Source organism: Rhinoraja longicauda, chromosome 4, assembly GCF_053455715.1.
Source record: "Rhinoraja longicauda isolate Sanriku21f chromosome 4, sRhiLon1.1, whole genome shotgun sequence".
Taxonomy (NCBI): domain Eukaryota; kingdom Metazoa; phylum Chordata; class Chondrichthyes; order Rajiformes; family Arhynchobatidae; genus Rhinoraja; species Rhinoraja longicauda.
Window position 1 is genome coordinate 56,535,644 of NC_135956.1, and position 23,701 is coordinate 56,559,344.

Below are 23,701 nucleotides of genomic sequence, written 5' to 3' on the forward strand. Positions count from 1 at the left end.
CAGTAGGGCTTCTCCTGGTATTCTTCTAAAATCTTTCTTCTTTCATTGACAGTTGGCATTTCAGGTCTAACACCATTAATTCCTCTTTGCACCATGATGTTATTCCAGAATTTCCTACACATTTTATATCTCAGAAAGTAATAGCTGCACATATCTCTTAGTTATTTGCTTCTAGGCACTTCCTGGAGGCATCAGTTTCCTCCAACACCAGGACACATCAACCAGCGACCGGTTACTGGGAGCGGTGGCAAGGTGTGCAGTGGTCTGGACTTGCTCATTCCTCAGCTCAGAGCTCCAGTTACCCCTCCCTCCCTCGGCCACACATGCAGCTCCGGGTGACGTCAGGCAGACAGTCTCCTAGCTTTTCCCATTCAGCCGGATCCAGCGAAGGGGAAAGTGGAGATCGGCTGTTGCTGCACTGGTGCGGGACAGACAGTCAGACAGACACAGACAGACACAGACGGGCAGAGGGGACCGGCGGCCAGTTTACAGACCGCATTCCGCGGCAGGGTCGAGGTGAGTGGCTCCATCAGGTTGTAGAGTTGGACCAGGCAGGCGAGGATGATGGACGGATTTGCTTGTTCTCTTCCTCTCTGCCTCCTCTCCAACCCTCAGTGTGGGTGCAGCAGGACAGACCTGCCGATGGAGGTGGGTGGGTGTGGGCGCTTGGCAAGCAAACCCCCTCCAGGCAATATCCATGTAGGCGTGTGGAGCATTGAAGGGCGGGCTGGGTTGGTACCGGTGCAATGTTTTTCTTTCTATTCTCCACTTGCTCCCTCTCTCTCCCTCCTGTCGACTCAGCCCTCGGGGTCCAGGGAATCCTTGCAACGCCCGTTAGTTCTCTCTCTCGAGTTGGGCAATCTGGCTATTTTCAGCAGCCGGGGTGTTAAAAAAAAAAAGAGAAGGGGGGTGTTACAAAAGGGGGTTGAGACTCGACCCAAGTCAACGAGAGCCCTTGAACTTGTCCGGAGAGGGAGGGGGGCTGTGGATGTGGATGTTTCTGTTTCTGCAGCCGCAGTCTTGCATCTTGTTGCGTGAAGGGGATTGTTGGCGGATTTCAGGGCAGATTTCTCTGCTTCTCGCCCTGTTGATATTTACAAGGCATCTTGGAGCGGGTCGAGGTGCTGTTGGAGAACATGAATTGAACAATTAAACCCGACCATTCATATATCAGTCTAACCTCAGATATGTTACCGCACGTATCTGGAAGGACGGGGTTTTCACCCATTTATAATTTGGTTGGCATTTTAGGTTACACAGTTAAATGCCCCTTTCCGGGCAATAACAGTTGCTGAAGTGTCCCGTGCAGTTCCCCACCCATTAATCACGTTGTCGGTCGCCGCAATCTGCGGGGCATGAACGCATTCCTGCGATGTTCAGATGTTCCCGGTTTAAACAGTAGATATCCACCACTGCCCTTCGTGCACGGAGCGATGTGATGTTTCTAACCTTTGTGCTCCCAGTGTTATGTTAGTTGAACTGGGAATTACAAAGAGGCCGGTGCAGGTTGGAGATCTAAAATGAAAGCACAAGTGCTGGGGGGGGGGGGGACACACAGTGATTGGCAAAGGACGGACATAACATAAGCCTGTACCGGGGAAGCACCGGCAATGACAATTATTTGGCCAATTCTGTGTTTAAAGGGTGCACATGTTTGCATTTAAAAAAAGGGTGCAAAGGTCCCACGCTGCAGTCATGAAGATCTGATGATGGTTCCCAGTGTTAAACCTGCCTCTACTCCTTCAGCTGCCCAGTGCATTGTGGCAAGCTTGCTCTTGCCGTGTTTATCTAGGAAGTCGGCAGTCCTTTATTTTCTGGCAGAGAGGACTCACTGGCTGCTTTAACGCTGTAAGATAACATATGTTGCCTATTCCATACTAGTGGTAAAGCCTTAGGTTATTTTTGATATTGGGGTACATTGTCACGTTGTGAATGTTATATAATCTATATATTTATATATTATATTACTAAAACTCTCATCTTGTATGTTTGTTTTCGAAATACAGCCAAAACAGCACACAATAGCACAACAATTTTAGGTCCACCTTACTCACCATCGGCCTGCGGTTCAAATGATCGTTATATTTTAACAGTTATTCACTTTTTAAACTTTAATAAATCCCTTTTCCATTTGCCCTGCCCATCAGCCGCGCCTGCACAGTAATACCTCTATGTTTGACGTCACAATGGGAACCCAACATGTCCGCACCTGTGCAGTTGGGGCCCCTTGATCTAATACGTACGTAACCGCCGGATCTGCGCGTGCGCAGTTGGGGGAGGGTTGCTGCTCGGAGGGGGACGGGACCCGCCCGAGTGATGGGAGTGGTGGCCAAAGGGTGGGGGGAGGGGGGGGTGATGAGATCTCCCCTGCTGCTGGCTGCCACGATGGCCGCTCCGGGGCCAGGATGAGTGGCTCCCTCTCCCCTTTCCTCTCCCCTTCCCTCTCCCCTTTCCTCTTAGGGGGGGTTGAGGGGGGATGGAATGGGTGAGTGTCGTCAGTTGGGTGAGGATTGCAGGACCCGCAGGAGAGGTTTGCACGGGAGAGATTTGGACCCAACAGGTCCATGCCCGTCTAGTAACAGCTAATGTTTGCCCCATCATTACCACAGAGAGAGTAACAACACTGCATATTTCACTGTTGGTGTGTCCTTTCTTATTCAGACTCGTATACGTCTCTTATTCCAAGATGCTGATGGTATAGAAATAGCCTGTGGTTATAATTGAAATGATATTGTGGAGAATATTTGTGGATACAAATCTGTTGCTTTTACATAAGATCACCAGGAAATTGTAGCTCGACCCCTCGAGCCTACTCTGACATTTAGCTGCTCTGCCCCAGACATCAACATCCAACCCCGATCACCCTGAATTCCTTGACCTCTCTAAAACATATCCATTCCCTCTTTTATTCCCCCAATGATCCAGCTGCCACAGCCTTCTGGGGTAGAGAATTCCAGTAATTCACCACCATCTGTGAGAATTTTGCATCTGTTTTACACAATCACCCCTTAATCTTGGTTGACCCATTTGAAATGTTCCCACCACATCTTGACATCTACCTTATTTTGTCTCCCCCCAGATATGTTGTATTTCAGTAAGATACTTCCAAACACCAAGGAATGTTAATCACGTTTTCTTCCCTCCAAACAACAAATTAATTAATATAAATGTCAGTAAAAATTGATGCAACATCCAATGATGAACAGTTTACCATCCACAATATGAGGACTGTAAAGTTGGTTTTGAATGTACACAACCGCACTTGTAAATGAAATGAAGATTCATTCTGTTTTGATCAGCTCAACGTTACTTGTATTTACATACAGTAATTGGGGCTAAACTGGCCATTTCTTTCTTGGGTTTGCAGAAGCACAACAGGATGAATGGCTACATTTTGCATTATAATTAGATAAGCAAAGCCAGAAGTTAATTCGCTGTTCTGTCCATCCGGTTTGGCCTATTTGCTATCTTTATTGCGTTCCCTGCAAAGATTGTGGGTCTTGATGACAATTTGGCATGCAGCTGTATTTACTGAAATAATGTTTGAATGGATGGAACTATTTCTGTTGACTACAGAACCACCATTACGATTTGTAGTTAGAGTAATGATTACTTGCAAGTAACATGTGTTGTGTTGTGTTGCATTTTTCAATAAATACTAACTAAAGAGTATATATGCCAGATATAACATTGGCAAAGTGTTAAAATTAATGATCAGTTCACCTTTTAATATCTGCTACGAAACAATGGCTAAGTTTTAACAGACATTTTGCTCACAAGCAGAAAGTAGAAAGTTATCTCCTGCAATGGTCAATAATGGGACCTTATTATTTATCTTCACATGATGAAATGAATTGGGAACTAGTTGCTGTGCTGAAATTTGAATGTGGTGCTTGCTGGATAGCCTGTGGTCAGCATGTAAATGGTATTTTGTAAGACAGAATGAAAACGCATGAATGGCTATCGAAGGAAAGATGATGTTTAAATGCTAGAGGCATTGGGAGAATGCAACAAAGATTCACCTAAATGAATATGGGTTTGGCAGACTGGGCTGATGCTCATTTGGGTTTAGGTAAAATAAATTAAATATTAATAATTCTTAAGGAGTAGGACAGGTACTTGATGTTTCCTCAAGACAGGTTGTCAAGAATCAGGAGTCATCCAGAGATGAATAGAAATTTCTTCACCCCAGGAGGCTAAATGTATTGAAGACAGAGACTGATAAATATTTAGATATGAAGGAAAATAAATATGAGTTTTGTGCAGGAAAGTGGCTCTAAGAGAAAAAATCAGTATGACTTTTTTGAATTGAAGCGCAGGCTAATGGATCTCAATTGCATACTGCTGCAAATATTTCCAGTGTTTATGATTGAATATTGAGTTGAATAAATGTTATTAACCAAGTATGTATACATGCAAGGAATTTGCCTTGGTGCACAATATGTTTACAAAGATGTTACTAGAATTGAAGAATGATTAGGCATGCTGCGAATGATTAGGCATGTGCTCAAATAAAGTCCAACATATAGAGGAGGCCATAAAAAAGAAGGGGTTTCCACAGTTCTCCTGTTGTACCAGTAACAGGAGATTGTCACAACTCTTGCTACAGTGGTCGAGATGGTAGGGGGAGGGCGAGAAAGGAAAATGCAGCGGGCTCTTTTGACATTATTTTGTATGTTCCACCTGTTGACCCCATGGAAATTTGAAAATGGAGATTTGCGATGATTCAGTTTCCTTCAGAATTACAGAGGGAATTGATGCAGCTGTTGCATAAAAATTATTGCTTAAGACGGAGGTTTTTAAATACCAGTGGGCGCCAGCCGAAATTGGAAACCTGAAGTCCTAACATTTTGCAAATTAGTTCAAGAGACAATGGGGCACATGGATTACAGAGGCAACAGCATAATGGTAAATTGTGCAAATGAGATTGTTTTTTGAAAACAACTGGCTTTTTGGAGTTATTTTCTTCTTCAGAATGCTTAGAGTTATGAGCAGCAGCCTGCACTTCTTTGTCTTGGGTCACGTTAGCCTTATTTATCTCGGTCATGAGGGAGCAGACGAAGGTCTGAAGAAGGGTCTCGACCCGAAACAGCACCCATTCCTTATCTCCAGAGATGCTGCCTGTCCCGCTGAGTTACTCCAGCTTTTTGTGTCTTATCTTCAATCATGAGGGAGTCAGGTTCTGTGGTGACACAAGGAACTGCTGGTTCTGTGGTTTTGAGTCACTGTGGTCAAAGTGAAGATACCAGTTGCTGTTTGGGAACCATTGAACCTTAACTCGGCTGAAAATGCTGGGAATGTCACACTTAGAATAAAAAATGGTATTTATTCCATTTCAGTCTTTAAAGTAGCTGTCGAATGGAATAGGAAATGTAAAAATATTAAATAGTTCTTGAAACATTAAAATGTTTCCTGTTAAATTGAATAAGAGCAAAGATTTAAGGTTGTAACGGATAAGCTCAGGATAGATGCCAACCTATTTGAACAGAGCCCTGCAAGCAATGACAGAGTACTGGTTAAACACATGGTGCCCATTTAACAAATGGCACATTGCAATGAAGCAAAGATGCTTGTAAAAGGGTGGCACGGTGGCGCAGTGGTTGAGTTGCTGCCTTACAGCGCTTGCAGCGGCAGAGACCAGGGTTCAATCGTGACTACTGGTGCTGTCTGTACAGAGTTTGTACGTTCTCCCTGTGAGCTGCGTGGGGTTTTTCCCGAGACCTTCGGTTTCCTCACACTCCAAAGACGTATAGGTATGTAGACTAACTGGCTTGATGTGTAAATTGTCCCTAATGTGTGTAGGATAGTGTTAATGTGCGGGGATTGCTGGTTGGCTCAGACTCGGTGGGTCAAAGGGCCTGTTTCCGTGCTATATCTCTAAATTAAAACTAAACTATGTGACAGGCTCATGGAAAGACCCTCTTCCTCTCTTTGGCAAGACAGTATGTTAAGAATACATTGATCTTCCTACAGATGCGCCAGTTCACATTATGAGTGGTTCATTTAAACAAAGGCTTTCAGTAGAAAGAGTGCCAATTGCTACTACCTCCTCCCTCATTGCCTTAGAGACTTCCGAAAGTAATACAAGGAGATTCCTTGGCTGGCAGCAGTTGAAACAATTGGACAGCAAGTAAAGATATATTTTTAAATGAAAGAAAGCTTGAACTGTTTAATCTGAGTGTATAATCCACACCGGTTGTCTTTGGGATGCATGTAATGTTTTTCAATATTCCCTGAAGCTTTCCATCACTATTCAAGTTGCTGTGAGGTGTTGGCCCGTAATTGTCACCCCCCCTTCAACCAAGACAGAAGAATCAGGAGTGTTTCATTGTCATATGTCCCCAAGTGGAGCACTGACATTTATACTTACAGCAGCAGCACAACAGATTTGTAAAGTTAGTATTCAAAACATAATATAATAATCAAACAGAAAAAAAGCTCAATAAATAAAAAAAATATATAGTGCAAAAACAAAACAAAACTCAAAGTCCCTAGTGTAAACCCCCTTCTCATTATAGCAATAAGTCATTCATTAAAATGGACCAGGGGCTTTCAATCAGCGTTCTAATTCTAAACACTATCACAGCAAATAATACAGACCATTTCTTCACAGCCAATTATAGATATACAAAGGAAAGCTTTCACTTTCCTGCTTTACAAATCCTAAACATTATGAATGGCTCCTTAGTTTGCTGTGCTTAAAGCTCATTGGTAATTTACGTTGCAGTCACAGACTGAATTAATACTGTATTCATTCATGATCAGTGCTGCAGCATTTAGTAATTGCAGTAACTATAATTTAATCTCCCAGTCGCCAATAAAATCACTTGAAACATATTCCTGAAACAACCTGTCAGAATTCCTTCGCTAATAGAAACATCAATAATTGCTAATTGCAGCGTTGATCTGATTTTTGTGTTGGTTCACAAGGGAACTTGCTGGGCAACCATAGTTATTGTATGGTGTCGACTTGCTACCAAGCTGAAAGATGCTGTCACTGCGTGTGCAAGTCACTGGTGCTCTCCAGGGTAAGCAGCTTCTGCAGATCCTGTTCCCTTTGTGAAAACTCTGTACACAGTGTGGCATGCTGATTGAAAAGCCTCTGCTTTTCATTCACTTCTATGCACTTCCAAGTATTGTTTAGTAAAGGTATATTCAAATTCAGAACAATGAATTTCTTACTGCGTTGCAGCTTTGTCGGCACATTAAATGTAACCACACAACAACAAAAAAAGATGAACAATAATAAAGTAAATTATCAGATAAAGTATCAGTCATGTTGAGAGAATAGCAAGTAAACCGTGGGTTCCCCAAAGTTCATACCTGGAGGCAGAGAGCACAAAAAACAGGGAGATTATGTTCATCTTTTGTTTGGCCACATCTGGAGTATTTCATGTAATTCTGGTCACCGCACTAAAATGTGAAGATTCCAGAGAAAGACTATAGAAGAGGTTTACCAAAATGATTCCAGAGTGAGGGATACTAGCTCTAAGGGATGACCAGAGAAGCCAGGGTCTTGGTCCCTGAAACAAGGATGGTTGAGAGGAGATTTTATAAAAGTGAATAAGATCATGATTTTTTCAGACAGGGGAAGTGGAGGCAAACTACTCTCATCAGCTGATGATTCAAGGACCAATATGGCACAAATTTAAAATATTGACATATTATTGACATTGGGAAAAATAGTTTAAAAAAGAGTATAATGATTCAGAACTGGCTGCCAGTAGAGGTGGGATACGCTGCATCAGCCAGGATGATCAAAAATAAATTGATTGGGAATTAAAGTGAATCTTTTGTAAGCAGTTGGAGAAAAGTGAGGGAATAGGACTAATGAGGTTGCTCCAAAAGGGGCAATATGAGCGGCCTCCATCTGTGCTGTAACAGTTTTATGATCCTGTTATTGCTGCCCATTAAAATACGTGATCTCGAGGCCACTTTTGTATCAAAAAATGAACACCGATTCTACTTTTTTGAAGCCGCTTGCAATCATTGCACTCGGGGAATTCAAGGGAACGGGACTGATTTTATGTGAATGTACAATAAAATGCACGGAATAAGTTGCTTTCACATAGATTTGATTCAAACTAATTGGATGTCATACATCAGTTATGTTTTGTTAATGGGGTCATTCGTTTTTGCCTGTGCATTCAGGTGTAGAGACTGGGCAAAATCATTTCTAATTAATGGCATAACAAAGGAGCCTCTAGCATTTAAACATCACTTCAGGCCTGCAAATCCCTCAAGTCTGTTGGAATTATCTTTGCTGCAATAGACTTGCGACTTGAATATAAACATTTATTATTAATAATCTTTCAATTAAGCAGCAATTTTTCTCAATCCATTCTAGACAGATTTTGTTTTGTTAACTTGCACTGATTGACAATGGCACACAATATTTATTATTTCCTGCCATTGTGAATCCTCGTTATCTTTTGATACTGATTTGCAAGGATTCCTACGAATATTTTAGGAATAGAACAAAAATCTTATCTTCCCTGCTAAAGCAGTCCAGCATTTGTAGATTTTTGGATTGGAAAAAAAAAGTACCATGAGCCATTGATTAGTTTAGAGATACGGTGCAGAAACAGGCCCTTCGACCCACCGAGTCCGCTCTGACCAGCAATCCCCACACATTAACACTATCCTACACAGACTAGGGACAATTTACACATACACCAACCCAATTAACCTACAAACCTGTAAGTCTTTGGAGTGTGGGAAGAAACCGAATATCTCGGAGAAAACCCACGCGGTCACGGGGAGAACGTACAAACTCTGTACAGACAGTACCCGTAGTTGGGATCGAACCTGGGCTCGAACCTGCAAGTGATGTAATGCAGCAACTCGACCGCTGTGCCACCGTGCTGCCCGTAAATTGAAAGATACAGCATGGAAACAGGCACTTTGGCCCACTGAATTACTGTTCACACTAGTAAATCTGTGCAGTTGCTAAGGACGCGGCCAGGGACTCCATCCGGCCATGTTGCTTTCCGTGGGTTCACCCTCAGTCCGGCCGATCTAACTTCTGCTGCAATGACCATGGGAAAAAGCACACTCGAGTCTTATGGGGTGGATGTCATCGCCCTGCTGATCAAAGTGAGCGTGGAATGCATTAAGTTCATCGGGAAGGGCTGCACTATCACCGGATAGTTATTACGTGTAATTTTCTGACAACATTGTTAAAAAAATTAGTTCTTTAGTTTAACTAAAGTATTAAAATTTAACTAAAGGGGATGAGTTTAATTTGGCATCATGTTCGGCACAGACATTGTGGTTTGAGAGGCCTGTTCCTGTGCTGTTCTATGTTCTATGTTTATTATTATTTTTTGTTGTTGATAATAAAAAGAAAGCCTTCTGTAAGTTTATAAATTGCTCAAGGTTCGAAAAGAACTGGCACAATTCCCATTTAGTATTTGGTGACCTCCTCCAAGCAGACACGTGCTTTGGTTTAGTGCTCACTAGAGACTTTTACATTAATGTGCACTTAAAACCACTTTGTGTTGATGTGAAGGTGGCAGTATCACTTTAACCTGGGATCCATAACAGCCACGGTGATTTACAGTGAAGGATGCTGACATGTTAAAGGTGAAAGCACTGCAGACCGCTATTTTGATCCACTACCCAGCACAGATCGAAAGGGCACCTCCACTCACACATTGAAGAAATTGTGCCTAATCTGTCACATGTCAGAAAGGTTCACTGAAACAGCTGAATTCACTGAAGCCAAGGCTTCTTCCTCATTTCAAAATAATAAATAACAGTGAGCAAAGCTGGGATGCAGAAGGGATGTTTCAAACATCTTGAGGTTGCGATTAAATTTGCACTGGATTTCCACAAAACACAAAGATTTTCACAGTAATTGAGTTCCTGTTGTAACACTGGTGGAAGACCTACAGATGACACTGCTTGTACTCTTCTGGTCTTCGACCAGTGGGGAGCAGAGAGAAATCCTGTGGAAACGATGAACATTTTGCAATGCAATTCCACAAGCATGATAATCATGCTTCAAGCAAATGGACAGAAAACGTGATGACTGAAGTTCACTGAAAGTAACCTCTGTGGAATAACCCTCTGGGGGAAAAAGTAGATGAGTTGCATTATGTGGAGATGTAATCCAGAGTGACTGAAGATTGTAAATGGTCGTGCTTCATCAATGTAATTTGAGTCGTTATTATCTCTTGCCAGCGATTTAGGCTTTAGTCTAAAACGCACAGTTCAGTGGTGCCATCCCTCAGAGCTCCATTCCCATAGAATTCTGTATTCTATAGGCAGCCAATTAAGCATGTATGTGAAACAGTGTTTGTCTTCCGAGCACCTGAACGGCATTTCTGTCCACAGCATTGCTATCAACAAAAGCTTGTTTATCCTTACGGTTGGAATTTGTAGACTTTAATTCTGGGTTCAGTTCGGGGAAGGGTTCTTTTAATTTTTTTTTAATAGATCAGCAAAATAGGGCAATTTTTGTTTCAAATTAATGTCACTCAAGATGTGTTTATTTTGGAACTCTGCAAAGTGCATTCAGAATATTTGAAATTTATTTCAGAGTAGGTCGAACATTACCTTAAACATGTGATCCAGTGCCCCGATTTCAACTGCAGTTTACGCTTTTACCCTCTATTGCGCAACATAGTTTAGTTTAAAGATACAGCCCTTCACACTGTGGAAACAGGCCCTTCAGCCCATCAAGTCCACGCCAACCAACAATCACCCTGCCATCTCGTTCTATCCTACACTCTAGGGACAATTTACAGAAGCCAATTAGCCTACAAACCTGCATGCCTTTGGAATATGGGAGGAAACCTGAACACCATGTGGTCACAGGGCACGCACAAACTTCATACAGATAGCAGCCATAGTCAGGATTGAATCTGGTCTCTGGTGCTGCAAGGCAGCAACTGTACCGGTGTGCCACTGCGCCGCCACTGTTGAACAGATCCACAATAAAGGGACTAGTCAGTAGGTTGCAGCACTTCAATGGGCACGTGCTTGTGATAAATGTAATTTGACTTGATGTGCATTTTGGAAACCTCATGTTGCATTCTTAAAACAAAATAATTTAAAATGTGAACTTTGCATTATTGATGTTTACAACTAGCGCAGAATTTTATAGGTGGGATGAAAATAATGTTCCAGTTGAATCCTCGTGGGGGTGTTTATTTTTGATTACCCTTTGAAACCAAAGGTAGAGTTGTGGAATCATGGCAGCACCCATGGCATATCAACCCCAGGAGAAGGGAAAGTCACACTCATTGTTCTGAAGGATGAATGGGGAATGGTTTTGGTCTTTTCTAATGGAGTTTGCAACTTGAGTTTGGTTGGCTGAGCCTCTCAGATGATTTCATTTTAACTCTGTCTGAGAATGTAGGAGATCTCTTACTCACTAAGCTTAATTTTCAACATTTATTCCAGTCTTGTTGCTTCAATCATTGTTTTCCATCAATGTGTGAATTGTGCTGTGAACTGCTATGGAAATCTGTATTGAAGGTTAGTTTGCTTTTGTAAAGGACATAGCTTCACACTCAGTATTTGCAGTAGTGGGTCAGTATCTTTTAAATCTTTCTGAGCTGGGACTCCCTGCAAACATCCTGCCCTAACTTCCAAAAAAAGTCCATACTATCTGACCAAAGGAAGGAAGGAAGAGTAATTGCTGCAGGAAATGTTTACTTTTATTAGTAAACATAAAGCGACAGAAATAGCCTTTTTGTAAATTTAACAAATTAAAAAATCCGATGACCTTGGCAATGAGCATAATTCTGTGTGTTCTGCGTGTGTATGCCTGTGTTTGTGCGTGTGTGCACACACACGTGCTTGTTTGTGTGGGCCCATGCATTATATTATGATGTTACTACACTTCCAATTCCTACCAGTCTGATATCATTTTAATCTAACCAAGTTGGTGGGAAATTATTTAGCGCACCTTATAAGGGACCACATCACGCCGATTCTGGCCTCTCTCCACTGGCTCCCTGTACGGTACAGAATCAACTTCAAGCTCCTCCTATTCACGTATAAAGCCCTAAATGGACATTCCCCCCCCTACATCAAAAATCTTCTAACCCACCTCTCTAACTCCAGGTCCCTCAGGTCGGCTGACTTGGGGCTACTCACTATCCCGCGGTCTAGGCTTAAGCTCGGGTGACCGTGCTTTTGCGGTTGCAGCTCCTAGACTGTGGAACAGCATCCCTCTCCCCATCAGAACTGCCCCCTCCATCGACTCCTTTAAGTCCAGGCTCAAAACCTATTTCTACTCCCTAGCGTTTGAGGCTCATTGAGGAGGCGCTGTGAACTGTTTTGTATGTGCTGTTATGTTTACGTGCTACTGTATGTTTCATTTTTTTCCTTAGTACCTAATCAGATGTACAGCACTTTGGTCAACGTGGGTTGTTTTTAAATGTGCTATACAAATAAAATTGACTTGACTTGACTTATCAACAAAAGTGAAGAAAAATGAAGTTTGATCCATTTCTTAGTTTCCCACTGGTAGATCAGTTTTAGTGTCAAGCATGTTTTAATTAGTAGTTCTTTGCTTGAGGTCTCAGATATTGGATTTAGATTCCTTTCCAGAGATATAAGCACAAAAATTAAGCCTGATGTTTTTATTTGGCAGTGACAGGTGCATTTGGAGGTACCAATTTCCAAATAAAGCATTAAACTGAGAGCCCAGTGATGAAAAATAATCTCATGATACTTTTAAAAAATGAACAAAGGGAATTAGTTCTGGTGTTGTGGCGAATATATATCTGTCAATCATCATTATTAAAGTCAGATATCTCTTCATTGTCTCTGTTGTTTGTGAGAGCTTGCAGTATGAAAATGAGCTGTGGTATTTCCTGCATTATATAAAGGGACTATACTTAGGGGTGCATTAAGGGTATGACACTGTGAGAAGGGTTTTCTGTTCCCTTGTTTTGATAGGAATCAGCTTGGACTCTAGTTTCAAAATGGGACAAAGCAGGGAAGAGAGAAGAGGGAGAGTAGCTGATCAGTCCTCTGGATTCTGTAGACTAGAATTTAGAGATACAGCGTGGAAACAGGTCCTTCAGCCCGCTGAGTCCGTGCCGACCAGTAATCATCCCGTACACTAGCAGTATCATACACACTGGGGACAATTTACAATTTTAACAAAGCCAATTAACCTACAAACCTGCACGTCTTTGGAGTGTGGGAGGAAACCGGTGCACCCAGAGTAAACCCATGCAGTCACAGGGAGAACTTGCAAACTCCATACAGAAAGCACCTGTAGTTAGGATTGAACCCAGGTCTCTATCGCTGTAAGGGCAGCAACTTTACCGTTGCACCTCTGCTGATTCTGTGATGTAAAGAGTTACATGTGTATGGCCACTGAGTCAAAGCAACAAAAAAATTAAATTAATGAATAAATTACATCCTGATACTATTATTGTAGTTGTCTCAAAAAAAAATGTCAGTCAGATCAGTGGGAATTCTGGTTTGAGTGTTTATGCGTAACTTGGAATTACTCTGAAAATTGGGATTTATTGTTTTCATTCTCTGAACTATGATTGATGTGTCAGAGAACACCCACAAAGACTGAAAATCCACTTCAGATTGACAGCCTCTCAAACAGCCGATCAAAGCACCTTTTCTTTAGGAACATTCAACATCTTAGATTAAACGTGAACAAAAACAGCAAATGTTGGAAATGTCAGTTCAGACTGCATCTCTTTTGCTTCCCATAGATGCAGCCTGACCTGCTGAGTATTTGCAGCATTTTCTGTTTTTGATTCGGATTTATAAACATGTTCAGGATATCCTGGGGTAATTAAGCTCGAGGGAATCAGTGGGAATGTGGTTTAATGTGGGGAGATAGCATTGCACTGCAATGAAGTGAAGGTCCTTTTATAAACTTCCATTTTCTTTTCTATTGACTTTCTTGAATTGGGCAGCAGTAGAACTTACAGTTGGTCAAAGTACCTCCCCCATTTCCCCTGCAGTTCTACCAACTCAGCCACCTTCAGTGATATTTTTGCGCCACACAGAAAGGCAATTTGGCCCATTTACTATATCCCAGATCTCAGCAATCTGGGATTCCTGCTTGCTTCCTCATAATCTATTCTGCTTCACACGCCCATCAATTTTACCCTGATTCTCCTTACATCAACCTACTCGAGAGATACTTAACAATAGCCAATTAGCCTGTCAACCTGTATGTTTTTGGGATGTGGGGAAAAATACCCACATGGTCAAAGGGAGAATTGCAAACACACACAGACTGTGCCAGAGGTCAGGATTGAAGGCAGGTTGACAGAACTGAGAGGCAGCAGCATTACCTGGTGCGCCATACTCCCTGCGATGGCTTCACACTAAAATAGCAACTACAAAAATAAAAGCTTGAAAGGAATTGCTGTTTATAGTGTTTAATTCCATCTCTAATTTTGCTTATAGAAACATGGAAAATAAGTGCAGGAGGAGGCCATTCGGCCCTTTGAGCCAGCACCGCCATTCATTGTGATCATAGCTGATCGTCCACAATCAATAACCCATGCCTGCCTTCTCCCCATATCGCTTGATTCTACTAACCCCTAGAGCTCTATCTAACTCTCTCTTAAATCCATCCAGTGATTTGGCCTCCATTGCCCTCTGTGGCAGAGAATTCCACAAATTTACAACTCTCTGGGTGAAAAAGTTCCTTCTCACCTCAGTTTTAAATGGCCTCCCCTTTATTCTAAGACTGTGGCCCCTGGTTCTGGACTCCCCCAACATTGGGACCATTTTTCCTGCATCTAGCTTGTCCAGTCCTTTTATAATGTTATATGTTTCTATAAGATGCCCTCTCATCCTTCTAAACTCCAGTGAATACAAGCATAGGCTTTTCAATCTTTCCTCATCTTTATACCACAATCTTGTACCACATTCCTGTTTCATCCACTATTAATGTAAAGTATTCAACTAAAAACGTTATATATGTGCTGTAGAACAACTTTCTGCACTTTGCGAGCCCATTGTTAATTGTTGCTTGGTCTGCTGGTGCTCGGGCTCCTAATCTGGCTCCATGGCAATATCTCCTGAGAGCCATGTCCTCAAGCTTTCAGCAATTCTTCAATGAATTAAATCCACATGTACATTTGACACAAATTTTCTGGAATTATGTCCCCTGCAGGTTCTTCATCTTGCAAAATATATAATCAGGCAGCTTCGGGTAATGCACTTTAATGTTGGAATATTTATTTAACTTGGGCAGTGAGTCCAGTAATAGAGAACACCCATCTATTTATAGAATTAAAATCCTTTATTTAATGGCCTGAATCCATAAACAGTCACAGCTATCCCATTTTATATTGTATTGTTTTGCATAGCTCTAAGCAGCTTAAATAATGGATGGCTCAATGCTATGTGCTCTGACAGGCCCCTGGACGGAAACACAAGGTATTTCAACTTGACCGTGCATGAAGAGTTGGGGCCATATAGTGAGAAAGGCTCAAGGCGCAAGGCAAAAGGGAACGGTAATAGACCAGAAGGAAAGCTCTAGGGGAGGTACAAACAGGAGTAATATAATCATTAGCTGAAGTGGTTGTAATGTGCTATTTGAAAGGTAAAGTGCATTTCTTGAGCCTTGCGTTGTAACAGTGAAGAAGTCTGAGTACAAGGATAGGACGAATGGTGAATTAAAGTGCCATGTCATAAGGTCATAAGTGATAGGAGTAGAATTAGGCCATTCGACCCATCAAGTCTACTCTGCATTCAATCATGGCTGATCTATCTCTCCCTCCTAACCCCATTCTCCTGCCTTCTCCCCATAACCCCTGACACGTGTACTGATCAAAAATCTATCTATCTCTGCCGTAAAAATATCCACTGACTTGGCCTCTACAGCCTTCTGTGGCAAAGAATTCCACAGATTCACCACCCTCTGACTAAAGAAATTTCTCCTCATCTCCCTCCTAAAAGAGCGTCCTTTAATTCTGAGGCTATGACCTCTCGTCCTAGACTCTCCCACATCCACTCTATCCAAGCCTTTCACTATTCTGTATGTTTCAATGAGGTCCCCCCTCATTCTTCTGAACTATCACTGGAGCTTGGCATCATGATTGAGATTGAACATCAGGGTTACACACATAGTGTTTGTTATTTCCAATGTAAAGAATAGCACATCTTGAGTGGTGAATACAGCATGCTGGTCTGAAAGGCGTACAGGTAACTTGTTGCTTTACTTCATAAAGATTCATTGTGAGAGGATGCAGAAAGGCTTTGGGGAGACATAGATGGATTTAGTGAATGCACAAGGACATGGTAGATGTAATGTAATACAGAAACCAAGAGAGAATGAAGTGGTGGTGGTGCTGACCACGAGAGGGTGGTGAATGCTCATTAATCGTAGATGATCCATCGGGAGGAGAGATAATCAGGTGGCAATAAATGAAAGCAGAGAAGAAAATAGGTAAGTCCAGAGAGTCAAGGGTGATTAATTATCATATAATAATAGAACAATTAAATTCTTACTTAAAGCAGCACAACATATTTATAAACACAGCACTCAACATAATAAACTAACAAAAGAAAAGTTCAATTAAAAAAACACCCAATAAAGTGCAAACCAAACAAAGCCCAAAATCCTAGTGGAACCGAGACAGTTTGTAGTTCGGAGTTTAGTTGGCGTTCATAGTGTTCATTGGCCTGATGGTTGTTGGGAAAAAGCTGTTCCTAAACTTGGATGTCAGTTTTCAGATGCCTATACTTTCTTCCCAATGGCAGGAGTGAAATGAGAGTTTGGATGTAGGAGCAGTTCAGGGGCTGGGAATCCTGGGATGGCTGCTTCCTATCCCAGCTTCCCACAACCTGCCCACCTCTGAAAAGGCACATTAGGAATGTAATAGAATTCTTACATTTGTCCGGTAAAACACAACTAAAAAGAAAAAAGTAAGGTTTGTCACTCATTTTGTTTCATCAAAGGCCAACCATTTAATTTTTAAAAATAAATTTGGGCTTTTTCGCATGGGCGCTCCAATTTTTGCCTGAGTTTGCTGTTCCAAATGATCTGTTGGACACATTAGAGGCAGGAAACATGTTCCCAATATCTGGGGAGTCCAGAACCAGGAGTCACAGGTTAAGAATAAGGGGTAGGCCATTTAGAACGGAGATGAGGAAAGACTTTTTCAGTCAGAGAGTTGTAAATCTGTGGAATTCTCTGCCTCAGAAGGCAGTGGAGGCCAATTCTCTAAATGCATTCAAGAGAGAGCTAGATAGAGGTCTTAAGGATAGCGGAGTCAGGGGGTATGGGGAGAAGGCAGGAACGGGGTACTGAATGAGAATGATCAGCCATGATCACATTGAATGGTGGTGCTGGCTAGAAGGGCCGAATGGCCTCCTCCTGCACCTATTGTCTATTGCTCCTTGGGGGTGGCTGTTCAGGCTGCCCAGTGAGTGGAAGTTCCACTGCCACCATCTTTTATTTGAAGCTCCCAATAATAGACCTCCCCAACATGTGAAGCCTGCGCTGAATGCATTGGGGTGTGATAAACATGCTGGGGTGAGTGGGCAGGGGGTGGGGTGGGGAGCGGGGTACAACAATGGGAGGTGGTGGGGGTGGGGGGTTAAGTTGTCTAGAATCCTACTCCCATCTGTTGTTTTCCTACTCCCACCAGTAAGGAGTCAATGCATGGTTCAAAGCTGTGATCCCAGAGTGGACATACTTTTCTTAACATGTTGCACGGTTCAATCTCCTGGCATTTCGGCATTTGGCTTCCACACTCAGTGAAGCACCTTTCTAGTGTTGTCTTTCCAGTAATAATACACAGCGGAGTTTTTTCCCGTATTTTGCCCTTTTCATTTGCTCCTTTTTGTACAAATGAAATTTCTGAGAATAGCCCATTATTGCCTGTAAGTGAAACACTTCCAGCAAGAGAGAAAGAGCGTGGCAATTTAAACATGAGCTCTTTCAGTTGTTACCAGGCCTCGAGGGAACTCATGGCATTTTGGAGCAAGCTGCAGATTCATGTGGAAGATAAACTTCATGAAGGGAATTGATTTTTGGATCCTCTCCAGTGCCACTTTTCATGGTTGAATTGGAATAAGATAACAGCAGGTATGACAAGGAAACCTTGCGGCTCCTGATATTACCTGCTAACAACCCAAGATTACCTGTACATTATGTGGACTGGCAGAGAACTATTCTGCAACCTTCTTCTTGCTTGACGTGGGGAACTAATGGCACACCAGGAGCAAACATGCAACTTTGGAGAATAGATGACTATAATGTTATCTGTCATTCACTTGTGCATGAGGAAGTTGATGAAATTACAGTGGAACATACATTTATGTGATCTTTAAGCATGCGTGCTTCATAGACATAAAGCTTACAACATGCAGCAAATATATCTTCACTTGCAGCCTACTATCGCTGCTGTCTAGATTTGCACCACCATTAGGGTGACGTTTCGGGTCGAGACCTCTCTTCAGACCCGAAACGTCACCCATTCCTTCTATCCAGAGATGTTATCTGTCCCGCTGAGTTACTCCAGCATTTAGTGTCTTTTCGGTGTAAACCACCATCTGCAGTTTCTTCCTACACATTTGCACTACTAGAAAAATAGAAAAAACATAGAAAAATAGACAGGAGTAGGTCATTCGGCCCTTCGAACAAGCACCACCATTCAATGTGATCATGGCTGATCATCTAAAATCAGTACCCCGTTCCTGCTTTTTCCCCATATCCCTTGATTCCTTTCGCCCTAAGAGCTAAATCCAACTCTCTCTTGAAAACATCCAGTAAATTGGCCTCCACTGCTTTCTGTGGCAGAGAATTCCACAGACTCACAAATCTCTGGGTGAAGAAGTTTTTCCTCATCTCACTCCTAAAAGGCCTACCCCTTATTCTTAAACTGTGACCCCTGTTTCTGGACTCTCCCAACATTGGGAACATTTTTCCTGCCTCTAGCCTGTCCATTCCTTTAAGAATTTTATATGTTGCTATAAGATCCCCTCTCATCCTTCTAAATTCCCGTGAATACAAGCCCAGTCGACCCATTCTTTCATCATATGTCTTTGCCATCGTTATGATGGAGGGCACTGTGGAGTGAATGGGGGGGGAAAAAGAAAGTGGCTAACTCAAGAAGAGCTACAGACCACGCCAAGGACTGAACAGGGTTTTAACTGACACAAAACTGACCAAGCACTGGGCTGAAAGGAGGAAGGTTGTTGAAGCATCTAAGTTACTCCAGCCAATTGCAGCAGCTCCTGAGCTGACTTCATCTCATTAGTTCAAATATCCATCTCATTGCACATTAATCTATTCTTGAGGCAAGAGAATCTGATTTTGGTGGATAAATACAAGGAACTGGGCCTCTGACAGCAGGCATTGGGGTGTTTTAGGAGGATGGAAGCGTTTTCCTCTCCAATTACGGGCAACTTACCTTTTCAAAATTGAGAACAGTACAGATTTAACAAAACACGATTGACAGTTTGAAATGTAGACATATACTGAAGTCCTGTGAGTGCTACTGGAAATGTGGAGGTGACAGGCAGAGTGATCTGTGCTAAAAAGCTGCACTCAGAATAATAGCTCTACTTCATACAATCATAGAAAGCATGGATAGGCCCTTCAGCTCACTGAGTCTGTGCCATCCACCAACCGTCCCTTTACAATAATCCCATTTGTTTTATATCCCCCACATTCTCATCGACTCCCCCCCCCTCCCCCACCTGATTCTACCATTCACCTACATCCGAGGGTCAATCTATAGCAGGCAGTTAATCCACCAATCTGCACCTCTTTAGAATGTGGGAGCATCTGGAGGAAACTGGTGCAGCTACAGGGGAAATGTGAAAACAACCACACAGCTATGATTGAATCGGGGTTCCTGGTGATGTGAAGCAACAGCTCCACTGCGCCACCTCTTAAGCTCTGGCTTTATTTCCAACATTTTCTATTTCTGTTGGGCCTGCTAAGATGACATTGAGTGGTGTGAATTATGTTTTCTCAAAGACATCCACATATTCCAGCCACTGAGGGAAATTTTGTCAATGTGAACCTGCAGCTTATTCTAAGCACCCATATATATAAAATTTAGTGAGCAAATATAACTTTTGTTACAAATTAATGAATTCTAATATGACCAGTGAAATTCAAGATTAAATTAACCTCGAGCAGTCATTTATCAAACAATATGAACTGCGTGGCTCTTGCACTAGTGTCATTTGGAAATATAGTCTGTATATTCCATCAACAAGAAAGCACAAGGCTTTTTCATTCACTAATCAAACTGTACTTTGGAGCCGTGGGCACCTGCAGGGTTTTGCCTGTTAAATTGTTACCTCTGTTGCACTTGCCAAATGGAGTCTTGATTTGCTACACTGGTGCAATTGAGTGTGCAGAAAGACTGGAAATAACAGCAATGGTAGTGGGGTTTTTCATGGTTTTAGTTAGACATAATAATATCATGAGAAGCTTCAAGCAGGTTATTACAGCACCATGGAGAGTGAACACAATATCAACTAATCTCCATTTTAATTCCAACAACTGTAGCCTTCATTTCATGTGGTGAAATTTCTCACGGTGTTTGAACAAGAATCTAATTTTCTGCAGAGTGCAGAATAGACCGACAGATCTGTATCCAATTCAGCTTGATGCATGAGATCAATTTTTATTCCATTCAAAGGAATTGGCTCACTCACCAACTGTGAATGATATGTACTAGAAATTGCAAATAAACCCGCAATGTTGCGGTTTGTATCCATCCAAACCCTCTTCCTGCTTGAGATTTGCTAGATTTTGCAATGCAGCTTGGTCAGACAGGGTGACCCTCCCTCCATTCCTCTTGCTTCGCCCAGTCATGGATGCCTTTTGATGGAAATTAACTCTCCCAGTCATTGTCAATGTTTTAAAAGGGAAAAAATAAGAGTCCAGTATAATTTCACACCCCATTTACTGTAATTAGCAGATTTAAATCCTGGTCCTATTTAGATGGACAGACAGACAGATAAGTTTATTCTCAAATCCACAGAGGTGCAATGAAATTTCTTGTTCACATGAAGCTCACAGAGTAAACAGTATACATCGAGTAATGCTAAATACAACAATAAATACGCTGAGTGCAAAATAGCAGAACAATTCAATAAAGATTTTTCTATAAGGACCTTTTCTTCTAGATTTATTTTTAAAGTAAGAAATACCCCTCCATAATGCAGGAGTGAGATGATAGAAAATGCGAGTTAAATTAGTCTTTGAGATGAAAAGTAGTTGATGATGGTGTGTCGTTTCCATCTTCAAGCTCTAGATCTGTGTTCCCTGTGAAAGAGCAGCTGTTCTCTGATTAGTGCTGCTTCTAAAGCTATAGCCTGGTACTTGATTCTCAGTTTGTGGGATGTGGCAATGACAGCATAGCCAGTTAAGGTGTACTGAGCTCATAAACCAGCTCCGTCAGACTGGGCATGTCTGGGTTAACATAAAAAACTAAATATATTCTAATGCAATAACAAATAAACCATAATCCTGCTTATCCTCACCCACACAAGGTGTTGTTTGATCTTTTTAACTCTCTCCAGCACGAAACCTACAATGAAAAATCCTCTGCTGAGCTGTTTTCACTTTGCTTATTGTTAGCTCTGCTAATAGTTTTGGGGTGAATATATTATGAATTTGAAGATTGATTTTGGATACTTAATTCTAACTATGTCGTACTTCAATATTAAATTTCTGCTGAGTGCAGTTCGTGTTTTAAAATGACTGTTACACTTACTGCTTGAAAATGCACCCATGTTTCGATGATCTGGTCCTGATAACTATAACTAATTTTAATGTGCACAAAAAGTGGATTTTTTTTTGTGGGGAGGGGGGGAGAGGGAAGGGAAGAGGAAAAAATTGCAATGGCAGAGTTTATATGGATGGGAAAAAAATAGGAGGGAGAATAAATCACTCAGGATGCTTTGCTTGTATTCATTGTTTAAGGCATTGATTATAAGAGTTAGGAATTCATGTTGCAAATTTATAAAACTTTGATTAAGCAGCGTTTGGTGTATTATATGCAATTTTGGTTGCCCCATTACATGAAGACTGGAGGTTTTGGAAGGGGCGAGGAAGAGGTTTACAAGTGTATTGTGCTCATTTACAAGCATTAGTCAAGACGTTGTGAAAGTTATCATGTGACTGGTTTTATTTTTTAGCGAGTGGGGTTCGGTGCCTGAACTGATAATCTGCAGAATTTGGGATGGCTGCCACTGAGCTCATCACACACTAATCAGGAAAACCCCCATGAAAATGTGACCTTCAACTGATAATTTCTTAGGACTAATCTAATCAGAGCGGTCAGACAGGGCTGGCATGCTCCATTAACAAATTAACAAGTACACTGTCCAACCAGTTGCTCTTTATATTTAGCCAGCTGCTCTTGCTGGAGGTGGCCCATCAATGAACAAGTTTATTACATTCTTCACAGTGATGTGTCATTGGAATTTGGACTTCAATCTTACTGCTGCTGTCTTAACCAACTTCAGCAACAGATGCACGACAATTTCAGGTGAAGATTAATTATTGACAGCATAATAACCCCAACTGATGAGAAACTGAGGGGTTGGATGTGGAGTGCCTCTGGTCCCTCAGCTGTGCGCCACTCTGGGCATGGTGTTGAGTCCATTGATGGAGCAGGAGATCACATGTTGGGCCTCCAGCTTGTCTCTGAGTTCAGTGTTGCAAATCGCAGGTGCAGAAACCAGGATGTTTTCTGTTGAACCGTGAATTTCTGGCTAATAGACTACCTTCGGGAAATCAATTATTTTCAGTCACTTAAAAGCTTTTTAAAAAATGCATCCATTTTTAATGTTCAGAATAGATTGCAACTAAATTGCCGATGACAATGAATAATATCTGCACAGCTTAAATCATCTATAATAAAGGACCACTCAGATGCTGGTCATTCCCTTTTCTCCCCTTCTGTTTGTCCCGTCAGGCAGAAGATACAAAAGCTTGAAAGCCTGTACCACTAGATTCAAGAATAGTTTCTTCCCCATTGTTATCAGACTTTTGAAAGCACCTCTCAAAAAATAAAGATGGATTTGTGGCGGCTCTGAAGGGTCGGGCCATACTTCTACCGACCCCTCGGCACGGGAATGGACCAGTCCCGGGAGGCGGTCCTGGACTCAGGTATATAAGAACAAGGTTTGGGCGCCAAGCCATTCCGGCAGACTAGACCCGTCTGATACCTGTTATACAATAAAATATACCTTCTTGAAATACCTGGCTCCTTGCCTTTATCGACGCGCTACATTGGTGACCCCGACGGTCCATTCATTAGGATGGACAAAAAAGCAGAATCCGACCGCCCATCCGACTCGCAGGCCGACCAGGCCCCAGCTGTCGACGCGGTAGGAATCAAGCTCCCGACCTTCTGGACCACCCGGGTCGCGTTTGGTTTTACCAAGCGGAGGCCCAGTTCCAGCTGCAGGGCATCACAGTGGATAACACCCGGTTTTTCCACCTGGTGGGAGCCCTTGACCAGGACACGGCCGAAGAGGTAACGGAGTTCCTCCAGGACCCCCCGGCCCACGATAAATACAAAGCCCTTAAGGAGCTGCTGCTCCAAACCTACGGGCTAACCCGAATGGAGCGGGCCGAAAGGCTCCTCCACATGCCAGGCCTCGGTGACCGGCGCCCATCTAGCCTCCTGAAGGAGATGGTCGCGTTACTCGACGGGCACAGACCGTGCCTAACGTTCGAGTACACTTACCTGCACCTGCTGCCGGCCGACATTCG

General features: G+C 42.4%; 1 protein-coding gene across 2 annotated transcripts in view; it reads left to right on the top strand.

The window, feature by feature from the left end:
• The first annotated feature begins 326 nt into the window (after positions 1 to 326).
• The window catches only part of LOC144592781 (neurocalcin-delta), a 183,141-nt gene continuing 159,766 nt past the window's right edge, over positions 327 to 23,701 (top strand). For both annotated transcript variants that reach the window (XM_078397789.1, XM_078397791.1), the window contains exon 1: positions 327 to 516. The gene's annotated coding sequence lies outside the window, so the exon portion shown is untranslated. The remainder of the gene's footprint in view (positions 517 to 23,701) is intronic.